Raw genomic sequence first — 26,354 nt, forward strand, 5'->3', positions numbered from 1 at the left:
CTGGCTCCTATTAAAGTATTACTTCTACTGTGAAAACCACTGGATTTCTATACCTCTTCTACTTGACACTAGTGATTCCTGCATATTAGTTTCTTTGAAGATGCAATTTGATAATAGCTTGATGCATAGTAGGTGCTTAATACATATTTGTTTAATACTTGAATCAATTGAAATTTATTGACTTTAGGGGAATGAAGGTGATAAGAACATTTATTTTCCCTTCTGGTGCTTTTTGGGCTCTGAAAATGAGCAGCTAGTATGATTTTGTTTTCCTCCCTGAGATTTGTGCTTCCAGTCATTGAGCAAATAAAAATCAGAGCAGCTTCTCAATTGCTTTGCATTGCTGAGGATAAAAAATATTTCTCAAGAAAAACTGTTGTGGTTGTTATGTAGACAAGCACCATGTTTCCAGCCTGCTTTTCTTGCAGATCTCTTTCTCCTCCATATTCAAAGAAAGCATTGCCAGTCCAATCAGGACATAGAACGTGAATAGTTAAATAACTGATTCACTCTGTAGATAAGAATCCAGGCTCTCGTGTCTAAGGAGACCCGCTTGATTCATTGTGTACAAGGACGGAGTGTTCCTTGCCTGGATTAGTGCTTTAATTAACTGTCCAGCCTCTCAGGGCAGTTACTGTTCCAAAGGTACAGAGATGTGAGCCTTATGTTAAGGTGATTGCTTAAGCAAGAGCTTTCTTATTAGGTCTGCACTTTCCTTCTTCCTCTTATGTCTGCTCAGGGACTGAGCTTTATAACCCAATATGGCAAAACTGGCATCCTCTCCCTGGATAAGTGGCCCCAGAGACAGGGCAGTACATTGCAGGCTCCTCAATGGCAAGAACTTTGTCTTATTGTCTTTGTGCTTCTCAGCTTTGCACAGTGCCTAGCACACAGGAAGCGCCTAAGAAATCTTGGTTGAACTATTCAACTGAGGTCCATTCAGAAGGCACACACTCTGATCATCTTCTCTTTTACCCCCAATTATTGTATCACCAGTCTCCAAATCTTATAGAATCTATAATGTTCAAAACATTTAACCAACAAGCAGCATGGGCACTGACTAATGAGCCATGGGTTTAGAACAGGATCCCGAAGGACCCCTCCTGCGACAGACACTACTCGTATTTCCTGTTTCACTTGGGGATGTAGGGACGGGACATTTAAGGGAAGGGCACCACGATTGGCTACTTACTAGCTGAAAGGGAAGTATTTAAATATTTTAACACCTAGCCGGTTGGCTCAGTGGATAGAGCGTTGGCCTGCAGACTGAAAGGTCCTGGGTTTGATTTTGGTCAAAGACACATGGCCTGGCTGTGAACTCAGTCCCTGGTAGGGGGTGTGCAGGTGGCAGCCAATCAATTATTCTCTTTCATCATTGATGTTTCTATCCCTCTCTCCCCCTCCCTTCTTCTCTAAAATCAATAAAAATATATTTTAAAAATAAAAATAAAAAATAAATATTTTAACAAGGGTTCAGCTGTATTAGTGCATACCAGTTGATTGTATCTGTTTAATTCCATCAAAGCCATCCACTACAATGCAGCCAGACTTACCTTATTTTTTTCCCCAAAATAGAAACATCATTGCTTTTCTTCCCACATAAACATAGTTGTTGTAAATATATAATAAGATAAAATTAGCTGGGAAGATGATAGGAGTAGCATCATTTTTTAAATTTCTCTGAATCTCCAAATGAAGACAGAGAGAGCGACTAGATGGCTAAACCAAAAAGCCATGAACACATGGGAGAAAAGAAACAAATGACAAGATAGTCCCCAAATCCACAAATGCACAAAGACCTGCAAGGTATTAACATCTGTGCAGAAGAAAGCAGAGGGAGCAGTGGGGCATCTGATGGATCTGGGAACAGGAAAATCCCCAGTCAACAGGCATCACCTGGAAAGCGTGGCCGGCCAATCAGAGAACAGCAGCTGTAACTGAGAGGAGCTTTGCCAACTCCAGCAACAGGAGAGTGGAATGGGTTTGCTGTAAAAACGGAAGGAGCTGGAGTAGTTCAGCCCCTATGAACTCTCAGAACAGACCAGCCTAGGTAATCACCAGCTAAACTGTTATCACATTTCAGAACTAAGGGAATATTGTTCACAGGATTTTATTTGAGAACAGGCTTCAGACAGGAGAGACAGGGTGAGAATTAAAAATAAGGTGTGTTTTTTTAAATTAAAATGAAATGGTTGTTAAAAGGAAGAGAGTATGTTATATAATGGTTATATGACCATATAATGCAGATATAGCACAGCTATTAAAAAGTGAGGGGGCAGGGTAGGGAGAGTAAATGCAAAAATGTTCTCAAATGTCTTCAGCAATAATATTTATAGTATTAGTATTGCTATTATGAGTCGGTTTGAGAATAAATTAAATGGGCAAATATAGGATAATCTAATTCTATCATCCCTGTGTTCTGAAGAACCAGGATTCTCACTTGGAAGAAAGAAAATATAGATATAATACAAATGAGGCTAAGTAAAAATAAACACATTTATATTATAAGGATTAGTATACCTACTAATATATATCTATATTACACAAAACTCTCTCCCTATGTATAATAAACATATACATATATTATGTAGTCTATAGAATGTGTGTGTGCAGTCTTGTAGTCTTAGCTCTGTCCACTGAGAGGCCTAAACATTTTGTGATCAAGGCAGCAACACAGAGCATTCTTAGTACCAAAATAGTGATCTTGAGATCCCATTTACCAATAAATAAAGTTAAGGCTTCTTGAAGAGATGGGTGATTTTCAAAGAAATAGCTTATTTCTGTTTTGGACTGAAAACATACAACACAAGTCCAGAACACTTTGTCATACTGATAGCAAGGAAAGTACCAAACATGCCCAGGGACCTGGCAGGAAAACCCCAGAAGCTGGGCTGAAGAAGCTCTCGCTGGGCAAAGACCAGCCAATGTGCTTTCAGAAAGAAAAATCATTGCAATTAATTGAAATCCATCAAATATGTTTAAATTCATGAATTCATGCAAAAAAAATTTTTAAATTGATTACTTTAAGAGGATGATAGGGAAGCAGTTCATTATCTTGAAAACTGGTAAGTAAAGAAATGCAATCATTTACCTTGCCTTTTCTGCATAAACTGTTAACACCAAGTAACCAGTAAGGGTGAATTCTCTCCTTATGAAAGCATTTCAATTAACAAATGAAAAAAATGTAGAATTAGAAATCTTTTCAACTTTTTATTGTTTTTACCAAGAGATATAGAAATATTTACTTCGTAATCCTTAAAAATTCAATTGAGGAATTGATCAACAGCTACTAACATCACCAAAAAAGAGACAACCAGACATGACATGCCTCTTGATGAAGACGCAATACCACCTGTGGTCTTGTCAAGGCGCGTCTGGATCCAGCTGCCATTCTGTAGGAAAGACAGCGTACAGAGGAACAAACGGAAGTGGACTGTAACTGTGCAAACAGCAAAATCCAGACTGTGGAAACAAGAAGACAAATGCCCAGGGTTCTTCACCAGATTCAGAAAAAGAGAGGTATGAAGGGGGACCCTATAGATGAAAGAGACTTAAACAACATATCAAATTTTTAAAAATGGGTAAGACATCCAGAAATGCATGCACACTTACTTGAGTGATAAACTACAAAAAATGTAGGAAAATTAGTACTGAGGGAGAAACCAAGATGGCGGCAAAGGTAAACACCTAAACTGCTGCCTCGCACAACAATTTCAAAACTACAACTAAAAGACAGAACGGACATCATCCAGAACCATAGGAAAGCTGGCTGAGTGGAAATTCTACAACTAGAAGGAAAGAGGAAAGCACATGGAGAATCAGAGGAGCTGCAAAGGACTGAGGTACAGAGACACGTGCGCAGAGAGGAAGGGCAGCTGAGTGCCTGAATAGCGTTCTCTGGCGGGAGAGGGAAGGAAGCCCCTAACTGCACTGAATCCCATTTCCGACTGCACTGAACCCCAGTTCCGGGCGAAATGCCGTGGACCCAGGCTCATATGGGGGGAGTCTGGACTGTCAGGTAGAGAGAAAGGCAAATGGAGACTCGGAGACTTGGGGAAGCCACAGCGGGCAGGGGTCTGGAGACAGCGTGCGCGTGAGTGTGCGCAGAGAAGACTGACTGCTGAGGTTGCCGCTAGCTCTCCCTAGTGGAAGGGAGTCAGAAGCTCCTGACTGCACTGAACCCCAGTTCCGACTGCACTGAACCCCAGTTCTGGGCGAGCCTGGGGGAATCTGGACTGTCAGGGGGAAACTCAGGGGAGCCATGGAAGGCAGAGGTCTGGAGGCATGTGCGCAAGGGCAGGGCTGATGGGAAGCCAAGACTGCTCAGCCCTGAGACTCTGCCCCATCCAAGCTGAGCACAGAGGCTTTTGCAATTTTGCAAGTCTGGTCCTATAAGGCTGTCTCCAGCACAGGTCTCCCAGCATAGACATAGCTGATACACATAGCCAATTGGCCTGGAGGTCAATTCCTCCCAGTGATACCAACAACAATTAAGACTTAACTACAACAAGGCTGTACACACAGACCACAGAGGGGTGCACCAAGAGTGTCCACCTCAGGTGACTGGGGAGGCTGACCCACTGGGCCTTATAGGAAACCTAGCACACAAAGCTACTCTACCAACTCAGGGAAGCAGCAAAAATGCGGAGACAAAGTAACAGATCACAAATGAAAGAAATAGAAGAAAATAAATGACTGGATATAGAATTCAAAACCACGGTTATAAGGTTTTTCAAGAATTTCTTAGAAAAGGCCGATAAATTTAGCGAGACCCTCGAGGATATGAAAAAGGACCAACTAGAAATTAAACATACACTGACTGAAATAAAAAATATTATACAGAGACCCAACAGCAGACTAGAGGAACACAAGAATCAAGTCAAAGATTTGAAATACAAAGAAGCAAAAAACACTCAACCCGAAAAGCAAAAAGAAAAAAGAGAGGCAGTGTAGGTAAACATCTAAACTGGGGCCGTGCACAACAATTTCAAAACTACAACTAAAAGACAAAACCTCTATCACCCAGAGCCACGGGAGGGCTGGCTGAGTGGAAGATCTACAACTAGACGGAAAGAGAGAGGAGCGTTCAGGGCACAAATGCTGAAAAGCTGAGGTACGGGGGCACGCGCACGCGATACGGGCTGGCGGCAGATCCCAGCTGGTGGCGGGTGTTGCTTACTTCAACCAGAAGGGGAGACGCGCGACACCCAAACTCCTACAGGGAGAAGCATCCTCAATGCTTCTCTGTCTCTGGACTGTTTGCCATCGGGTCGGAAAGTGAGGGTGGCTTGCTTGCAGAGCTGCGCAGAGGAATAATTGTTTGCTGTGCTGAGGTGCGAGACACGGGGATGTGGTCGGAGACACGGGAAGGCTGGCTGCCAGCCATTGCTGTTTGCCATGCCCTAGCCTAGTGACGCCCTGAGACCTTGCCCTGCTCAACCTACAAACCCACCCAAGCTCCAAGCAGCAGCTTTTGCATATGAATGGATCACCGCTTAACCTAGCAACCAGTTCAGACAGCTCCAAAATCTCCAAATCCCAAGCAGGGAGGAGAGCACTGGAATTCTCCTGTAGCCCCGGCAGGGTGGCCTCAAACAGTAGCTGACCTGCACCTCATTGGAGATCCAGAAGCCAGTGTACCTAGTGGTCAGTGTGAGACACAGATTTCAACTCCTCACATCCATAAGTGACACATTCAGGAGGAAGACTCAGAGAGCACCAAAGCCCCACTGAAACAAGTCCTGCACCATAAGCGTGTCTCCAGTGCAGCAGTTATAAACACAGCGGGTTCCCACAGCCAATTGGCCTGGAGGACAATTCCTCCCAGTGTACCAACAGCAATCAAGGCTTAACTACACCAAGACTTTGCACTCAGCTCATAAAGGGGTGCACCAAGACAGTCCACCTCAGGTGATTGGGGAGGCTGAGCTACTGGCCCTATAGGTCACCTACCACACAAAGTGACTCCATCAACACAGGAAGCAGCCAAAATGTGGAGGCACAGAAACATGTCACCAATGAAAGAAATGGGGAAAAGTAAACTAAGGGACGATATAGAGTTCAAAACCACATTTATAAGGTTACTCAAGAATCTTCTAAAAACTGTGGAGAAACTTGATGAGACCTTCAAGGACCTCAATGAGAATGTCAAAAAAATGGAAAAGGACCAGTCAGAAATTAAGCATACACTGTCTGAAATAAAGAATATACAGAAACTCAACTGAAGATCAACGTACCCCAAGAATCAAACCAAATATCTGAAATATGAGGAAACAAAAAACACCCAACCAGAGAAAACAAAAAATATGAGGAAACAAAAAACACCCAACCAGAGAAAACAAAAAATATGAGGAAACAAAAAACACCCAACCAAAAAGAAAAAAGGATCCAAAAATATGAAGATAATGTAAGGAGCCTCTGGGACAACTTTAAGCGTACCAACATCTGAATTTTTTGGGATGCCAGAAGAAGAGAGAGAGCAAAATATTGAAAACCTACTAGAAGAAATAATGACAGAAAACTTCCCCCACCTGGTGAAAGAAATAGACTTACAAGTTCAGGAAGCACACAGAACCCCAAACAAAAGGAATCCAAAGAGGACCACACCAAGACACATCATAATTAAAATGCCAAGAGCAAAAGACAAAGAGAGAATATTAAAAGCAGCAAGAGAAAAACAATTAATTACCTACAAGGGAGCACCCATATGATTGTCAGCTGATTTCTCAACAGAAACTATGCAGGCCAGATGGGAGTGGCAAGAAATATTCAAAGTGATGAATAGTAAGAACCTACAACCAAGATTACCCAGCAAAGTTATCATTCAGAATGGAAGGTCAGATAAAGAGCTTCACAGATAAGAAAAAGCTAAAGGAGTTCATCACCACCAAAATAGTATTATATGAAATACTGATAGGTATTCTTTAAGAAGAGGAAGAAGAATACAAAGGTAAAGATAAAAATTATGAACAACAAATACATATCTATCAACAAGTGAACCCAAAAATCAAGTGAATTAAAAATCTGAGGAACAGAATAAACTGGTGAATATAATAGAATCAGGGGCATAGAAAGGGAGTGGACTGATAATTCTCAGGAGGAAAGGGGTATGGAGGGTGCAGGAAGAGACTGGACAAAAAATTGTACACATATGGATGAGGACAGTGGGGCGGAGGTAAAGGCAGAGGGTGGGGTGGGAACCAGGTGGAGGGGAGCTATGAGGGGGAAAAGGAGAAACTATTATAATAATCTGAACAATAAATATTTATTAAATTTAAAAAGAGAAAATTATTACTTAAAAATTCAGGATATTTACTTTTGTGGGGAGGAGTAGGGGTGAGGCACAAGTGAGGTTTCTATGATAAACATCTTGCAATATATACAGATATCAAATCAATATGTTGTACACCTTAAATGAATACAATATTATATGTTAGTTATATCTCAATAAAATTGGGGGGGATCTCACCACCCCAAATAATGTGTTAATGTAATTCAAGAAGTGTCTCTATCCTATCTAATAAAAGAGTAATATGCAAATTGACCATACCTCAGCTACAACCACAAGCCACACCCACCAGCCAATCAGGAGAGAGTATGCAAATTAACCCAATTTAGATGGCTGCAGCCATGGAGAGAGCAGGAGGCTTGGGTTTACCCAGCAATGGAGGAAGCCAAGCTTCCACAGCCCTGGCCTGCCTTGGCCTCAACTCAAGGCTACAAAGTTTCAATTATAGAAGATAAATAAATCCCAACAAAAATGGCTGTGGCCACGGAGCCAGCAGGAGGCTTGGCTCCACTCAAGGCTACAAAGTTTCAATTATAGAGATAAATAAATCCCAGATACCAGGGCCTCTGCTTGCATTGCCGCAGGGCATGGCCAGCCTGCAAACCACCACAGGCCCCTCACCCAGGCTGCCCCACATCCCAAGGGAACCCCCACCCTGATCTGGGACACTCTTCAGGGCAAACCAGCCAACCCCCACTCATGCACCAGGCCTCTATCCTATTTAATCCTATCTTATAAAAGAGTAATATGCAAATTGACCATCACTCCAAGACACAAGATGGCTGCCCCCTTGTGGACACAAGATGGCTGCCACAAGATGGCCAGCAGGGAAGGACAGTTGGGAGGGACCAGGTCTGCAAGGGATGGCAGTTGGGGGTGACCAGGCCTGCAGGGGAGGGCAGTTAGGGGTGACCAGGCCTGCAGGGGAGGGTAGTTAGGGGCAAATAGGCTGGCAGGGGAGCAGTTAGGCATCAATCAGGCTGGCAGGGGAGTATTAGTTAGGGGGTGATCAGGCTGGCAGGCAGAAGTGGTTAGGGGCAATCAGGAAGGCAGGCAGGTGAGCAGTTGGGAGCCAGCAGTCCTGGATTGTGAGATGGATGTCTGACTGCCTGTTTAGGCCCGATCCTACCTGGGCCTAAACGGGCAGTCAGACATCCCTCGAGGGGTCCCAGATTGGAGAGGGTGCAGGCTGGGCTGAGGGACACACATCCCCGTGCACGAATTTCATGCACCGGGCCTCTAGTTACATATAAAGGTAAGAGATGAGACAGCATTTTATGATCATTTACCCATGTCATTTTAATTAAAATATTGAATTTAAGTTTTACTATTACAGAAGGATAAAAACTAAAAATAAACTAAATTCAGTTTCAGATAACTATCTTTTCCCGCCATGGGAGAAGTGTTTTTCAATACATTCTTGAAGTAAAGAAAAATTAGAAAATAATTAAAAGGTTGAAGTTATGACATTTCTTTTAATTTATGATTTAATTTTAGATCATTGCAACTGGTTCCCTGAAGGTGAAAGATGAGGTCATTTTACTTTCTCCATCTCTCATTCTCCCACCTCACGATTTAAAAAATCTTTCTATTATTTTTACTGTATAAGGATTTGTAACATTTACATTTTGTAGAATTCAGTTGTTTGCTCTTAGTTCTGTATTTAAATAGCTCACCAGCCTATTACCAGTACTCTTACCTCTTCCCTTGGTGTTTTCTGTTCCTAAATCCCTTTAATTAAACTCATCTTGTTGTCCTGAAGTAGTTGATTTTTTTTTTATCATGAAAGACTCGAGTGTTTACTCTCTGAGTTCTTTCATGCTTGAGACATCTACCTGTGGCAAGATGAAATATCCCTAGGTCATATTTTTTCTCTCTAAACTCTGTTGACATGGCCTCCTTTTCTTCTGGCATTGAGATGGTCTAGAAATATTTGTGTGCATCCTACCCATCGCCATGGAAGATTTGCCTTTTCTGCCCAGATGTCTAAATAACCATTTACCTTTGAAAAGGTTCATGTTTGTTCAAAGTAGGTTTTTTCTATGTTATACTCTAAAAATTTTCCTCTGCAGATTCAATTCTTCCTTTATTTTAGGAAAAACATTCCTGTATTGTGTTTCTGAAAGCCTATTTTCTTGCATTTATTGGATTTTCTACCCTAATTAGGGACACCAATTATCCTTAGGTTTGATTATCTCCTGGTTCTCTTATTATCTTCTCAATAATTGCTTTACTCCCTCTGTATTTTCCCTTTGTATTTGTCATAATTATCTCAAGTCTTTTATCCATGCCATTAATTCAATTTTCAATCATGTCTTTCCTGTTATTTGGCATTTCTGATTTATGTGTTCGGTATATGATGGTGTTTCAGTACTTGATTCATTTCCTTAGCTCTGAAATATCCTTTTTATTTAAATATCCTCTGTTATTTTATCATCTCAATTTTGAGGTCTTCTCTCAGGTTCATATTCTTATTAAGGTCTTTTTAGTTCAAGGCACCCCCTGGGGATCTCCTGTATCTTGGAGCTATGTTTTCTTCCAAACTAGCTCTTCATAATCACCCATTATTTTCCTTCATCTCCTCCCCTCCCTTTTTTTGGACTGTCACCATGTAATTTGTTTTCATCTCATTCTTGTTTAGTAGGGGCAGCTCCAATAAGATCTTTTTGTAACTGTTATATTGTATGGAGGAAGTCTCCTTGCCCCGCTTCCCACCTTATCCAGAGTGATTTTGTTGCCCTGTCTCTGAGCTTGCTTTGTTTGTTGTTTTGTTTTTTACATTAGGTATTAGAAAAAGAAGAACCTGTGATCTTTTACTCTGCTACCTTTACTCTGAAATATTAGAAAGCTTTTTCCAAAATGCAAGCTTTATCCTGCCACACCTTGCTTAAAATTCTCTGGTGGCTTATCATAGCTTTTAGGGAGAGTGTCTAAACTTCTTAACTTGTATCCAAGATCCTTTATTATTTGGCCCATCTACCTCCCCAATGTCACGTCTCCCATCATTCTCTACCCCATTTGTTAATTGATATTGGAAGACTTTTTGCCGAGCCTGGATATGCTTCAGAACCCTTCTCAATGCAGGTAGCCTATTGGCCATCTGCTCTAATTAAATCCCATTCATCCTTGAAAGCTTAGTTCCAGTGTGTTTTTCTCTGGGAAGTTTTCCCAGAATCCTCCTCCTTTCCTTGTCCTTCTTTGTGTACACTGCCCCTCTTTTGTACTTTTCTGCTGTAGAATTTATCATACTTAATTGTAATTGTGGTTTTTTAAGTATATTTTTAATTGATTTCTGAGAGGAAGGGAGAGGGAGAGAGAGATAGAAACGTTAATGATGAAAGAGAATCATTGATCGGCTGCCTTTTGCATGCCCTACACTGGGGACTGAGCCGGCAACCCAGGCATGTGCCCTGACTAGGAATCAACCACTGAGCCACACCGGTCAGGCAATTGTAATTGTTTTTCACAGAATAGTATAATAGATTTTGGAGCCAGACTATCTGGGTTCAGAAATTAGCTCTGCTATTTGTGTGACTTTTGAGGGACATTATGCAACCTTTCTGTGCTTGTTTCCTCATGAGAATTAACAGGTAAAGCTTTCATTGATAACATGCTCAATAAATGTTATTTATTTTCTTATTAAAGGGAGCCATCACTGACAGCAGTAATGTTCTTATAAGACCCAGAGCCTCTACCTGACAATCCAGGAGCTGTCCGAGGTGCTAAAATAATGCTCTTCATCACAGGACAACGCCCCTACTGTCTGTCATACATTTAGCTCCATCAGGGACAAATGTATGGTTATATCTTCCGGCTTTAGTAGTGGATGGAGAAACTGTTTCTACCTTTGCATTTCTACAAGCACCACCCTAGTCCTGGGCTTGGTAACCTCATCAGCTTCATTTTGTGTGACTGAGGTCAGCCTCCCAACTGGTCTCCCTACCTTTGGACCATTTGATTGACCAAAATTCACATTTATTCACATTATCCTTCTCCAAATCTATCTTTATATCAAGTCATGAACCTACTTACTAACTCACAAGACATTTCAAAATAATAGAAGCAACTCAAATAGCAACAGGAGGGGATGGTTAAATGATAATATACCTAGGAGAAATGTACATTAAGAAGCCAATAAAAATAATTATTAATGTCATGTAAAATACAGAAAATAATCTGTTGAGGGGAAAATAGCAGACTACAAGATGGGTTTTTTTAAAAAAAAACAGGCTTAATTCTCTTTAATTTTTCTTGAATAAAACTGTGTGGCCACCGCTGGATGTGGGTCCTCTGCATGGAGATTCTGATGTGGGTCTTTACAGGATGGTCAGTGAATTCCTGATGGGGGGACTTGGTGGGCACGGCCTCTTTCCAGAGGTCAGGGGTGAGGCAGCAGGAAGTCTTGAAGATGGCATCCAAGGAGGCTGTGGCCGAGTTTCCTGGAGTGGCAGTGCAGCCCCTGCCCAAGGTGCAGCCATCCTCAATGCCATTTTTCAGCAGCAGCTTCATGGGACCAGGGGCTATGACCATGCCAATGCCCCCGGCGGTGGGGACAAGGCCACCAGCACAGAGCACCATCGCCCACTCACTCTACAGTGACAGTGTGGGGCTTGCTGATCTTGTTCCCTCAGTCGCCTGGCCACACAAGGACTACGGAGAACTTGGTAAGCATGATGGCCCCACAGATGGCAGTAGCTACTTCCCTGTGGCATATAACACTCTGACTCATATGTCCATTGTCATTCCCATGGTGACAAATGCCTTGAACCTGGTCTGCTGGCCAGCACGAGTCTGCTTTTACATGGACATAATCTTTAAAACCTCATCCTTAAGAATGCTCCCAGGAAAAAAAAAAAAATCAACCATCTCAGATTCCTTGATTGGCAGGCAGAAGAGAGAGATCTCCCCCAGGGACTTGATCTTCATGTCCTTGACCAGGAGGCCCAGCTTGGTGACAGGGATCCATTCCTTGTCCTTGGCCTTGCCTCCGCCAGCTCTGTGGCCTCAGCCCTGGCCTTAACCTAAGCTGCAACCTTGGCCCTTAATGCCGCTGCTAAATCCCCCACAGATGTCACCGTGGCTCCCATTCCAGGGCCCCTATGGCCCTGTGGGCTCTCCCACTGCACTAGCAACAGCTGCCATTTGGTGTTTCCTCCGAAAAGAAGCTACACTATGGTTTTAACAACATTCGTTCAAGTACTAAACATGTATTGAGTACCTATTTTGTGATAGGCCTTAGAGATGTAAGAATTATTAAGACAGTCCCTTCTTTAAAGAAGGTCAGAGTCTAACAAGATAGATAGTCATGTAAACAGATTGCAAACAGAAGTGCATTTGGACAAAGAGTAGGAAGAAATACGGAAATAACATTAGGGGTAAAAGTGTGGGTAAATTTTGTTTTTTAAGTATCTGTTAGGAAATGAACCCCACACAGATCCTCAGAGGAGAGAGCAGAATCAAATTCCTCTGACACAGGCAACAAGTAAACTCTTCTCTACTCCACCCCTGCATCTTCAGACCACCTACAGAAAAAAGGAAAAAAGGGCCAGGGAGTGCCCAATCCCAGGTGTGGCTCAGAGAAGGCAAATAGGCCTTGCCGAGGGCAAGAGGGGAAAAAATGGCATAGCAATCACACAGGCTTTCTACAGCAAAATAAGTGAATATTTTCAAGTGACTGTGATAATGCAATAAAAACATTGGAGGGAATGTGTGTAATGGTACCCTGAGGAGTATCCAGCCCCTCATTAACTGTCCACCAGTCATGTGCCCCAGGATTCCCTAGGAGATCTGGTCGTTTTGTTACCGAACAAGGGTTTGTTGCCCACAAGCAAAGAAGCTATGGGTACTATGACATTCTCAATACTTTCGAGAAAAGAAAGAGCAATTTATTTAATCCTGAGTCTGTTTGCAGGATACAGAAGGCAACTCTCAAATCTGGGTTTGGTGGTGGGTTTTAAGGGGTTAGGGGAAACAGCTATGTGGAAGCACTGGTGGGGCAAGTTTTACTGGAGAAACTTGGAGCTTTGCCATTCATGGTAAAGGGCTTCAGCACCAGATCTTCCTGGACAATAGACCCTTTGCTTCTAAAAGGGCTCTGGTGCTCAAGTTCCAGTTATATCCCCGTCCTCTGGTTCTGGGGGGAGTGGGGAGCGGGGAAGGGGAAGGAGGGGTGAGGCTTTGGTTCTGGATTAAGCTGCAGGCAAAAGCTTTCTCCTCTGTGCATGCTTTGAATGCATGGCTTGTGATTTTGGTCTGTTGTCTCTAAAAAGCAACTCAGTATCTTGTCAGCACCATTTGAGCTAGTTCCGCGGTTACATTTTTACTGTCACCACCTCCATATTATTGATCATTCTGATGTCACTTATTGGGAATATTCTTTAGCCCAGCCAGCTGGTGTGCTCATTGGTTGAGCGTCGACTGATTCCTGGTCAGGGCACATGCCCAGGTTTCGGGCTCAATCCCCAGTGAGAGTCATGCAGGAGGCAGCCAATCAATGATTCTCCCTCATCATTGATGTTTCAATATCTCTCTCCCTCTCCCTTCCTCTTTGAAATCAATAAAAAATATACTTTAAAAAAGATTCTTCACTCTTTTAATTAAAATCTTGTATTCTTTTTAAGCTAATTAGTCATCTTCTTTGAGAACCATTTCTTAGTTAGAAATAGAATCCATTCTATTCTAGTATAAATATTTGAAAGTCAGTTTTACTGGATATAAAATTCTTGGCTCACATTGCCACTACTCTGAAGAAGTTCCAGAGAGAGTAGAGACTATGATACATTAGCACCCACCTGTCATTAGTTAATCTCATAGACTCTGGAGTCAGACAAATTTGGGTTAGAGCTGCTTCACTTATTAGCCATGCAATTTCTGGAAAGTGTTTAATCTAGATAAATCTTAGTTTCCTAATCTATTACATGGAGATAAAAACTATCTGGTAAAGGTGTAATAGTTTTGTAAGGGTGAAACAGATTGACACATGTAAAAGAGCTTGTCACAGTGCCCAGGACATATAAAGTGCTCAATACATGTAGTTAAGACCATTTTGTTTCCTTGATATTATTCTTGATCTGTTTCAGGGAAATATAAATTGATTCAACCAATAACATATGCCCCCATAGTAGGTATTTAACAGATGCCTTGTGAAGGGCTATAATTTAAGAACATGATAAAGAAAACCAGTATTTTATTTCTAATGCATTTCCAAATGGAAGATGACAGACTGGTAAGAAATTATGCTAATTGGTAACATTTCTTATCTACAAAAGGCAGACTAAATTATTCATTTCTCTTTTACTATTTATGTCAAATTATAAATTGGTTTGGTTTTGTTCAGTTTTATCAAATGTCTATCCATGTTAATAATTAATGAAAGAAGTTAGTTTGGCCTTCTGATCCCAGTGTATTTAAGATGGAAACCTATGAATCTGGCCTGAAGATCAAGAGGGTTGAATATAACTGTTGTTTGTAACTGGTGGAGATGTTGTTACACAATTAAGAAAAAAGGAAAAAAGCATACTATGTTCTCAACTATTATGAGGGTTTCAAGGAAACAGAAATAACATGTGTGAGTTTAGATGGCTAATGGAGGTATGACAATATGAAACAGAGATATCACTCATCATTAAACAATTTGAAGATCCTTTAAACATAAGAAAGAGATAAGGACCCTCCTCCTCATTGCCCTCCCAAAAACAGAGGAAATCTGATTCAATCTAGTTTCACTTTTAAATTGGTTCTTCAAGTTAGTTAATGGTAGCATTGAAACCATGGGGATTTCCATAGATGAGCATATATGACTGTCTTCTATTACATCTGATGTGTTGTCATTTATTTGGTACAGTTCAATAATTGTCTTGGTTTCTGAGGGGAGTTTAAAAATTATTCTGGCTAACTAATACTTGAAGATCACACTAACAATTACTTAACTGAAACTCTCCCCTTCACACTAGGGGTCTTATTCAAGTTTAGCAAAAACAAACAAACAAAAAACAAAACAACAAAAAACAGTAGTTGAATTAGATATTGTATTCACAAAGCAAAAAATGTTAATTAGGAGGTAGTGTTATAGAAACAGCATAAGTAGCCTAAAACAAGAGGCTATGGTAAAGATATTACATAAACCAATGAAGTACTAAGATTTCCTACAATACTGAATACAAAATATTCACATGGTAATACTCTAAAACAAGAATTTTACTTCTGTACAGGTCTTTAACACATCATTTTAGTCCAAGTTTTCATTTTACAGATGAAAATGCTAAGCTAAGGCCTAGGGATGGGAAGCTACTAATTTGACCTATGACAAGAGCTCAAAATTTTACTTTCAGTAACACCTTTCCACAGCTGTACCTTTTATATGAATCAGAGCACAGGAGGGCAGTAAAGCATAGGGATGAAGTGAGTGGACCCTGGAGTCAAACTGCCTGAGTTCAAATCCTGGCTGTGCCACTAACAAGCTGTGTGACCTTGGGCAAATTACCTACCATCTCTGAGCTTTAGTATCTCCTGAAAAACCAGAGAATTATACTACTCACTTCATAGGATTTGTGGATTTAAAGTGATAACAGGTAAAGCCCATGGTGCATAAGTAAGTACATTTAATAAAATTATTTCCCCAAAGGCAAAACATTGAAGACCAATCTGAAGAGCTTTCTATCAGGGAAGGAAAAAAAACCACTGTATGCATATCTTAAGTTAAAGTAAAAAGGAGTTAGCAGACTTCATTAATTTCCTTCCTTTACCTTTTCTCCTAATATATGTCACCTCTCCTTTTATCCGTGCTGGTAGGCACCAAAGAGAAATTCAGACACAATGTTTTTATTCATGAGATCATAAACTTCGTCTGTTTGATATTTGGTCTCCATAGTGCTGCTGACACTGTATCAGTGTTAGAAAATTATAACAGTATTCCTTTGACAGTGGTGATCTGCCAGAATTACTGGCATCCAGGCAATGTAAAAGCCAAAACCGTCCTCAGAAGTGTTTGCCTTTGCATTCCACTGCTGACTGCCTGCTTACCTGTCACAGCCCGGTTTGAAAACGCAAGCGTCCTCGTATGCTTTTCAAAAGATCCTTTGGTAAACAAGGAATTTTTTTTTTTTCTACATCAAATTCAGGCTGCCTTGAATTCGGTGCTCTTTCATTTGCTTTGTTCTGCCCTAGAAGCCAAATAGAGAAAGGTCAGATTTCTGACCTCCTGCCATCCTACTCTTGTTCTTGAGGGTTTGGATCCTGCATTCCCCGGGCTCAAGGATGTCCAGTGTTTTCATGGTCACGAGGAACATATCCTCCCTCCTTCATCTTCCCAGAAGCATTCGCTTTTGGGGATGGGCTTTCCCTGTTGTTTGGAGAAGCTGGGTTGGGGGCGGGGAGGCTGTTTGCGAAGAGAAAGCCCTGCACGCAGGGGTTTGCCAGGGAGACCTGTGGGTTCCGCAGTACCGGGGTGCAGACCCCTCCCCGCGCTGAGCCGCTGCATCTGAAGAAAACTAGACCATCTCTGCTCCCTGAGGCTGTCTTTCCCCCAGCCCTGAGCTGATCTGCTGTTTGCCCTCTTAGCTCTCTCCCCATGACACCCCGCCCCTCCCCTCTTATGAATGCTCAGGATTGGCACAAGGCAATCGCAGACTCCACAAAGTAGGGATGGGACACCAGCGGGCCCTCCTCCCAGACATCGGGGAGAACGGAGGTACTTTTAAGGTGGTGAGCTCTCCCACCTCAGTTCCCCACCCATCCTCTCTTGCTCCTGAAACTTGGTTACCCTAAAGGTCGGCCGAAACGCTCAGCTCCTACATTCTCCGGCTCAGAGCTGGGGACGACCGCGGGCACCTGGATCCAGCTCCCCTCGGGGGCGGGAGAGGAGGGGTGAGGCGGCCTGGGGAGGTGGGGACGCTCCCATTCGAGAAGGTCCCGGAGCGGGGAGGTCCCCTTGGCCCGTGCCCCGCCCCCGCGGAGGCCGCAGCCCGCTCGCCGGCCGCGGCGCACGCGTGTGCGGGCGGGGGCAGCGCGGCTCCCCAGCGGCCCTCCGCCACAGCCCGCCCTGCCCACCTCTCGCCCGAGCCCAGCCCGGACAGCCCCGGCACCATGCGGAGGGTGAGTGCGTGGTGGCCCCGGAGGCGCGAGGGAGCCGGCGGCGACTGTGTGGACGAGCGGGAGAGCGCGCCCTCCGGCTCCGGGCCGCGGCGGGCAGGGGAGCCTCGCGGGGAAGCTGGGCGGGAGGGGCTCGGGGCTGGGGCGAGGGGTCTCGCAGGCCGCGGCTGTAGCCTAGGCGGAGGAGGGGCGCCCCTCGGCGACACGAGGATTCCGGGGGTGCACGGGGCCTCTCCCCGCCTAAGCGCCCTCGGTCCCGCGCTCCCTGATGTGGCGCAGCCACGTCGGGGCTCCCTGCCCGCGCACCCCGTGGGGCTGTTCCGAGCGCCCCCCCGCCTCGGGCTTTAAGGGGAGCCCCTTCCCGGGCGCCCCGCACGCGCGCTCGGCTCATTTCGCCGCGGCGTTCTGCTGCTCAGCCCCTCGCCCCATCCCCGGGAGCCTCGGGAACTGTGCCGCCAGGCGTCGGTGGGGCTCCCTCGGCGCACACTCCAGGGAGGTGGGGCCCACTCCCACGCCAGTGGGTGAGAGGCAGAGGGTGTGTGCGTGCGTGCGTGTGCGTGTGCGTGTACGTGTATGTGTATGTTTCGGGGAGGGGATCCTCAGCCCTCGCCTCCAGAAATGCCCTGGCTTCTGGCGTTTGGAAGGCGCGAGGGAGTGTGAACTCAAGTTCCCTCCCCCTCCCGCGAGCTAGGCGCTGCCCACCGACGGGCTCCGCGCAGCGTCCTGGAGACGCGCCCTCCGCCGGGGCTGCTTCCTGAAGCAGGTGCGGGGGTCCCTGCGCGCACCCCGCCTCCTCCAGCAGCGCTCTGAGTGGAAAAATTCCAGTCTGCAGGCTGAACTGCAGGGTTTATTCCACCTCCAGGAACAGCCTGGGGATTGGAGCGCCTTATTGCCGGCCGCGGAGAGCAGGCACGCAGGCCCTGCGCAGCTCATCTTACCTGTCCGGGGAGCTCATCTCCTGGGCAGTGTTGGTGATTTCATAAGTTACCAGTCCCAGCGTGCTGTTTGCAGAGGAACCTTGGGGAGAGAGGCAGTTTTACTCAAACGCAGGATCTCCGCACTTGCAGGGGAGAAGGGAAGTAGAGGAAACTTAAGGAAATCCAAGTCGACATTTTCCCTGCCCCAAGGCCAACTCCGTGACAGTTGAGGCATCCCGGAGGTGTCCAGGAAAGAGTGTTGGTTGGGTGTTTTCTGAAGGGAGAAGGGTGAGAAGAAATGGTAAAAACAGAATAAGACTTTTCACTAGAGCCTTTGAATTTCTCTGGGTTGCGCTTTGGGGTTGCCTTGTTGCTAAATTACCTATGTGTCTATTACCTCAGTCATCTGAGGGGTCCTTTCACAGATTTCCTCTCAGCTGCTAGGCTGCTTCAAGGGGGGCTCTGGCCTCCGGTTTTGCAGGTGATGCCGGAATTAAGTCTTCTGTAAGCATATGTGTATATGTGAGGGGTGGGGGAGTGGTATTTGGAGGGTTTGTAGAACAAGGATGAATTGGCCCCAGCTGCCTCTGGAAAGTCTGCTAGTGAGCTGACATGGAAATTTACCTGGCTTACCTTTTGGACTTAGTCCAAACCTGCTCAGGTGTTTCTGGGGAGGACAGGATTCCAGCCTGGCTGACCAGCTAGTTTGAATGCCTGGCATTGGTTGGAGCAGCAGAAATGGAAACTGGCGGGGTAACTTGTTTGAACTCCAAATTCAGGGGTCAGCAACCTCCTTTTACCCTCAATGCCACCGGGTAATTAAGGAAAGCAGCTGGGATGGAATCTGTAGGCTTAAGTAAGGTGTGTTAGAGGGAGAAACAAGATTTGGAGACAGAGAGATACAGGTTTGGTTCCAGACCACCATAATAAAGTGAGATCCCAATAAAGCAAGTTGTAAACTTTTTCCCATTGGAGGGCCTTGCCTTCAGTTTCAGTGAAGCACAGTACAAGGAGGCATGTCTGTATCTTAAAATGTGATTTGCATACTACCTGCTTTAAGATGAAAGAGATGGATGCCTGTTAGAAATGCAGATTCCTGAGCTCTACTTCGGGCCTATTAAATCAGAATCTCTGGGACTTGAGCTCAGCGATTTGATTTTAAACATCCAGCACCACTATGATAAGGCATTTGTATTAAGCACCTACTAAGTGTAGGCACTGTGTTAAGCCCTAGGAGTACAGTGGGGAGATGACAGCCAAGAACCTGTTCTCTTGGAGGCTACATGCTAGTTGAGAAATTAGACAATAAAGTAAACAAATAGGCCCTGGCTGGGTAGCTCAGTTGGTTAGAGCATTGTCCCCATACACCAGGGATCAGGAACATCTGGCCCGTGGGCCATATAAGGCCTGTGAAATCACTTGGTCTTGCCCTGCCAAGGCATTAGGGGTGAGTCAATTAAATGTTTGACCAAATATAGAAGGCTAATTTTTTTTAAGCAGGCTAATTTTTAAGTTGATAATTTTGTATGGCCTATGAATCCTATCTAATAAAAGAGTAATATGCAAATTGACCATCACTCCAACACACAAGATAGCTGACCCCATGTGGTCAAAGATGGCTGGCCCCATGTGAACACAAGATGGCCACCACAAGATGGCTGGCAGGGGAGAATAGTTGTGGGCGATCAGGCCAATAGGGGAGGGCAGTTGGGGGGGGGGACCGAGGCCTGCAGGGGAGGGTAGTTGTTGGGGGGGACCAGGCCTGCAGGGGAGGGTAGTTGGGGACAATCAGTCCAGCAGGGGAGGGCAGTTGGGAGGGACGTGGCCTGCAAGGGAGGGCAGTTGGGGGCGATCAGGCCTTCAGGGGAAGGCAGTTAGGGGTGACCAGACCTTCAGGGGAGAGCAGTTAGGGGTGACCAGGACTGCAGGGGAGGACAGTTAAGGGCAACCAGGCCTGCAAGGGAGGGCAGTTAGGGGTTACTGGACCAGCAGGGGAGGGCAGTTCGGGGCAATTGGGCTGGCAGTGGAGTAGTTAGGCATCTATAAGGCTGGCAGGGGAGCAGTTAGGCATCGATCAGGCTGGCAGGGGAATGGTTAGGGGGTGATCAGGCTGGCAGGCAGAAGCGGTTAGGGGCAATCAGTCAGGCAGGCAAGTGAGCGTTTGGGAGCCAGCAGTCCTGGATTGTGAGAGGGATGTCCTACTGCCCTAAACTGGCAGTCGGACATCCCTCAAGGGGTCCCAGATTGGAGAGGGTGCAGGCTGGGCTGAGGGACACCCCCCCACTGCATGAATTTCGTGCACCAGGCCTCTAGTGATGTTATAAATATCCAAATGGCCGTTGGCAGAAAAAAGGTTCCCCACCCCTGCCATACACCAAGGTTACTTATGGGTTTGATCCCCTATCAGGGCATATCCAAGAATCAGTCAGTGAATGCATAAATAAGTGAAACAACAAATATCTCTCTCTCCCTCTCTCTCCCTCTTTCTTTCTTTCTCTCTCTTCCCCCTCTCCCCCTCCCTCCCTCCTACAGAGGAGTATAATGATGTGATCTGGTTTACTTTTTTGAATATTATCTTGGCTATTGTGTATGAAATGGATTATGGAAAGTGATGGTAGTAATAAGGGAGAGAGTCCACTTTTCTGTGAAGGGGTGATGAAAGACAGGTGGAGAGACAGGATGTATTTTGGAGATAGAGTCTACTGAACTTGCTTATGTGAGAGGTGGGAATCCTCTAATGTACACCTAAGGTTGCCGTGTGTGTGTGTGTGTGTGTGTGTGTGTGTGTGTGTGAGTGTGTGTGTGTTGAGAGAGAGAGAGCGCGCGTGTTGTTAGACCTCAGAGTTGGGATGCCCCCAATTATAATTGATAATAACTAGCATTTAGTAAACATTTTCTGTGTACCTGGTACTGTGGTACATGTACTAAGAGTACTTTGAAAGGTTATGTTGCTCAAGGCCACTCAGCTAAGTGTTGGAGCTGGGATTTGTACCTGGGTTTGTCTGACTCCAAGGCCCTGACTCTTGCCAGTATACTGTGCTGCCTACGAACTGCGTGAGGAGGCTCAAATGGTGCATTACCACTCTGCCCAGTGCTTTGAGCTTCATGTCATGACCACCAGAGAAGCCATGTGCTGGATTCTTCTTTACCCTCTTGACATAGCTAGTTAATGTTTTGTTCTTTATTTTTCCATCCAAAATGAACTCTTTCCTATGCAGAGCCATAAGTGTGAGAGGGTTAGTTATCTTTTAAAAAGACTTGTATTGAAAGAGTTAGAAACCACAAAAAACCCTGAATAGCCACAGCAATCTTGAGAAAGAAGAACAAAGTTGGAGGAATCTCACTACCTGATATCAAACTATAACACAAGGCTGTAGTAATCAAAACAGCATGGTACTGGCATAAAAACAGACAAATAGATCAATGAAACAGAATAGGGAGCCCAGAAATAAACACACACCTTTATGATCAATTAGTATTTGACAAAGGAGGCAAGAACATACAATGGTGTAAACATAGACTATTCGGTAAATGGTGTCAGGAAAATTGGACAGATACATGCAAAAAAAAAAATTTAGACCACCTTCTTACAGCATACACAAGAATAAACTCAAACTGGATTAAAGACTTAAATGTTAGACTTGAAATCATAAAAATCCTAGAAGAAAACATAGGCAGTAAAATCTCTTACATTTCTCGCAGCATATTTTTTCTGCTATATTTTCTTGGGCAAGGGAAACAAACAAACAAAAATAAACAAATGGGACTACATCAAGCAAAAGAAACCATCAACCAAATGAAAAGACGACCCCCTGAATGGGAGAACATATTCGAAATGATACATCTGATAAAGAGTTATATTCAAAATTTATAAAGGATTTATAACATTCAACACGAAAAAAAACCCACAATCCAATTAAAAATGGGCAAAGGATTTGAATAGACACTTTTCAAAAGAGAGCATACAGTTGGCCAATAGACATATGAAAAGATGCTCAACATCACTAATCATCAGAGAAATGCAAATTAAAATCATAACGAGATAGCACCCACACCTGTCAGAATGGCTGTCATCAATAAATCAACAAACAACAAATGTTGGTGAGAATATGAGTAAAAAGGAACCCTTATACACTGCTGGTGGGAATGCAGATTGATGCAGCCACTATGGACAGCAGTATGGAAAAAAATTAAAAATGGAACTGCCTATGACCCAGTGATCCCACTTCTGGTAATATATCAAAAGAAACCCAAAACACTAATTCAAAAGAATATGTGCACCCCTATGTTCATTGAAGCATTATTTACAACTAGAGGTCCAGTGAGGGGGAGTGGTCCCTCAGCCTGGCCTGCACTCTCTCGCAGTCAGGGTCCTCTCAGGGGATGTTCAACTGACGACTTAGGCCCACTCCCTGGGGGATTGGGTCTAAGCTGGCAGTCAGACATCCCTCTGGTAGCCTGGGAGCCCTTGGATGATGTCTGACTAACTGCTTAGGCCCACTCCCCGCGGGGACATCCTTAGCACTGCCCTGGAGGTGGGAGAGGCTCCAGCCATTGCCGAGGAACTCATCAGACATGAGCCCAGCTTTTGGCTGAGTGGTGCTCCCCCTGTGGGAGTGCATTGACCACCAGGAGGCAGCTCCTGTGTTGAGCATCTGCCCCCTGGTGATCAGTGCACATCATAGCAACTGGTCGTTCCACTGTTCGTTTGATTTTCATATTAGCCTTTTATTATATAGGATAGCCAAGATTTGGAAGCAGCCCAAGTACCCATCAGTAGATGAATGGATAAAAAAGCTATGGTACATTACATAATGGAATACTACTCAGCCATAAAAAAGAAGGAAATCTTACCTTTTGTGACAGCATGGATGGACCTGTAGAGTATTATGATACAAGAAATAAGCCAGTCAGAGACAGACAAATACCATATGATTTCACTTATATGTGGAATCTAATGAACAAAATGAACTAACAAACAAAATAGAAACAGATACAGAGCACAGACTAATAGCTGTCAGAGGAGAGGGTTGGGGAGCTGGGTGGAAAAGATGAAAAGAAAACAAAATAAAAAACAACCTCATAGGCAATAGTATAGTGATTATCAGAGGTGAAGGGGGGATAATGGTGATGGAAGGAGGCTTGACTTGGGGTGGTGAACACACAATACAATATACACATGATGTATTATAGAATTGTACCCTTGAAGCCTGCACTTATTTTTTCCCCCCTTGAATATAAGATCAGTATTTGTAGATCTACCTGGTTCTTTTATGGCTACGTATAGGATGCCCTTTTTTTTCCTTCAATCCTCACCTGAGGAATGTTGGTCTTTGTTGTTTAGAGAGAGAGGTATGGAGAGAAAGGTAAACATCAATGTGAGAGACAAACATCAATCAGTTGCCTCCCGTACGCACCCCAACAGCTAGGGCTGGGATATCTATATGAATACACTAGAATTGGTTGTTTCTAGTCTTTTGCTATTATCAGCAGTGCTGCAGTGGATAATCTTATACATACATTGGTTACATATGTGCAAGTATATCTGTATGACAAATTACGGTAGAATTTCTGGGTCAAGTGCTATGAACGTCCTTACTTTTGTTAGGTGAAGCAGCATAGCATAGGGGAGATACCTACACCCATGTCTATATCTTATCTATACCCATATCTAAAATATCCAAGTATAGCACAGGCTTTATGCTGGATTGCCAGGTGTTGCTTTTGACTCTGCCATTTACAAATTGTGCAAGTCCCTTGACCTCTTCTTGCCTCAGTTGCCTGATTTTTTTAAAAAGAGAAATAATAATAGTACCTACCTAACAGGATTACTGTGAGGATGGTATTCATTAGTTTAGTTTATGTTGCATAACAAATCACCCCCAAATTTAGTGTGTTAAGAGCAATAACTACTTTACTTCGCTCATGAGTCTGTAGTTTGGCTGGGAGGCTCTTCTAACCTGGGCCAGCCCCGCTGAGCTCTGCTGGGTTCTCTCATGCTTCTGTGATCACCTGCTAGGTCAGCTGCTAGCGGGAGGATCTAGGATGGCCTCACCCACATGTCTGGCAGATGACAGGTGAGTTGGTCCTGCGGGGACCTCATTTGGGATGGCATGTGGTCTCTCATGTTCAGTCAGTTAGGTCGGGTTTCTTCACATGGGGGTCTCAGGGTTCCAGAGGGCAGCAAGAGACAGCAGATCCCAAAGCACGAGCACTTCTCAGATCTCTGCTCGTGTCCCATTTGCTATTGTCCCACCGACCAAAGCACGTACCCTGGCCAAGCTCAAGGATACACTCAGGGGAATCATTGCCGACATTTTGCAAACAACCTACCAAAAAATTGATTAAGCTAACGCTTGTAAAGTGACTAGTATAGTGCCAGGCATATTGTGAGTGCTATGTAAGACTGTTAAATTGAGAAAAGAGAGGAAAGATGACCCGATTGCCCACAGTTTGCACCCCCACCAGCAATGTGTGAGAGTGCCTGATTCTTCCTAACACTGTGTCAAAGTGATGCATCCCTGGAGAGGCAGATGTTCTTGTTACCATTTTACAGATGAAAAAGTGATGCCCAGAGATGTTAAGACATTTTTTCTGATGTTACAGGCACAACAAGAACTTGAATCCTTTATCTGACTCTCAAGCCCCCCAGCTGGTCTTGCCGCTCTAGACAGAGGTGTGATTTTTGTGTCCCTAGTGCTCACTCGCTGCTCTCCTGCCTGCCCTCACATTTATGTCTCTCATTTCCATTTCACTTTTGGATCTTTTAGGTTGAGAAGGATCTGTAAGTCTGTTGAAGTCTTCCACAGTGATTGTGACTTCAACCTGGCCTACTGAATTCAGAGTAAAGCATCTACAAAGATAATGGGCTCTGTTCTGTCTGTGAAGGGATGGTAAAAGGAAACCTGTTTTAAATTGAGAAAACAGATGAGTCTGGCCTTACTTTGTTTATTCTTCCTTTCCTTTCCTTTCCTTTCCTTTCCTTTCCTTTCCTTTCCTTTCCTTTCCTTTCCTTTCCTTTCCTTTCCTTCCATCCTTTTGCTTCACTTTCTCCTTTACAATTCAGAAGTTCCATTCCCCCAGGGGCAGGTGTGAAGGTAGGAGATATCAGTTATTAGTAGTCAGGACTTGGTCTCTGGAGACAGATTGCCTTGATTCAAATCCAGTCCAGCTATTTATTAGCTGTGTGACTTGGACTGGCTAACCTGAATTAAAGGGTTTTTCTGAGGTCTGAATGATAATCTGTTCAAAGTGCTCAGTTATTATTACATTAGAGGCCTGGTGCATGGATTTGTGCACTGGTGGGGTCTCTCAGCCTGGCCTGCGGGGATTGGGCTGAAACTGGCAGTCCGACATCCCCCGAGGGGTCCCAGAGTGCGAGAGGGCACTCTGCAAAGTTGCTGTCACTCAGCAGCTCCTGCATTGAGCGTCTGCCCCCTGGTGGTCAGTGCGCATCATAGCTACTGGCCCATCGGCTGGTCACTTAGGCTTTTATATATATACTAGCGTTCCCATTGCAGGAAAAATCCTGCAATAGGATTTCCTGCTGCACTCTACCTCGCCTCCGTTCCTCCCTTGTCGCCCGCCCCGCCTTCTCCTCCAGCCCGCCCGCGTTTCCCTTCGCCCCCGGCCCTGACTTGGCTCCTCCCTTCTCCTTCCCCCCACCCCCCTGGCTTGCTTGCTTCTTCGAAGCTTTACTCCCTTTTGCAGCTCTTGGCTTCTTTCAACACTGTCTTGATATGCAAATTAGCCGCCATCTTTGTTGGTGTAATTTGCATACTCGTCCTGATTGGTTGGTGGGCGTGGCTTAGGTGTAGCGAAGGTGTGGTCAATTTGCATATTTGTCTATTATTAGATTAGACTAGAGGCCTGGTGCACGGATTTGTGAACATTGAAAGGAAATTAATTAGAAGGTGGCCAGTGGGCGGGACTGGGTGAGACAAGTTGGACACACCCTGGAGCCAACCTCCTGCAGTCCCTTTCTGGCCGGCTGCACCTGGGGCAGCGCTGGGGCTTGAAGGCTGTCTGCAGAGTGAGTGGGGTCCCTCTGGCAGTTGGGG

General features: G+C 44.5%; 1 pseudogene; it reads right to left on the minus strand.

Annotated features, from left to right (window-relative positions):
* Positions 1–15,869, minus strand: part of LOC114232305 (40S ribosomal protein S2-like) — a 69,087-nt pseudogene extending 53,218 nt beyond the window's left edge.
* Positions 15,870–26,354: the final 10,485 nt, after the last annotated feature.

The sequence above is a fragment of the Eptesicus fuscus genome, chromosome 7, assembly GCF_027574615.1.
Source record: "Eptesicus fuscus isolate TK198812 chromosome 7, DD_ASM_mEF_20220401, whole genome shotgun sequence".
Taxonomy (NCBI): domain Eukaryota; kingdom Metazoa; phylum Chordata; class Mammalia; order Chiroptera; family Vespertilionidae; genus Eptesicus; species Eptesicus fuscus.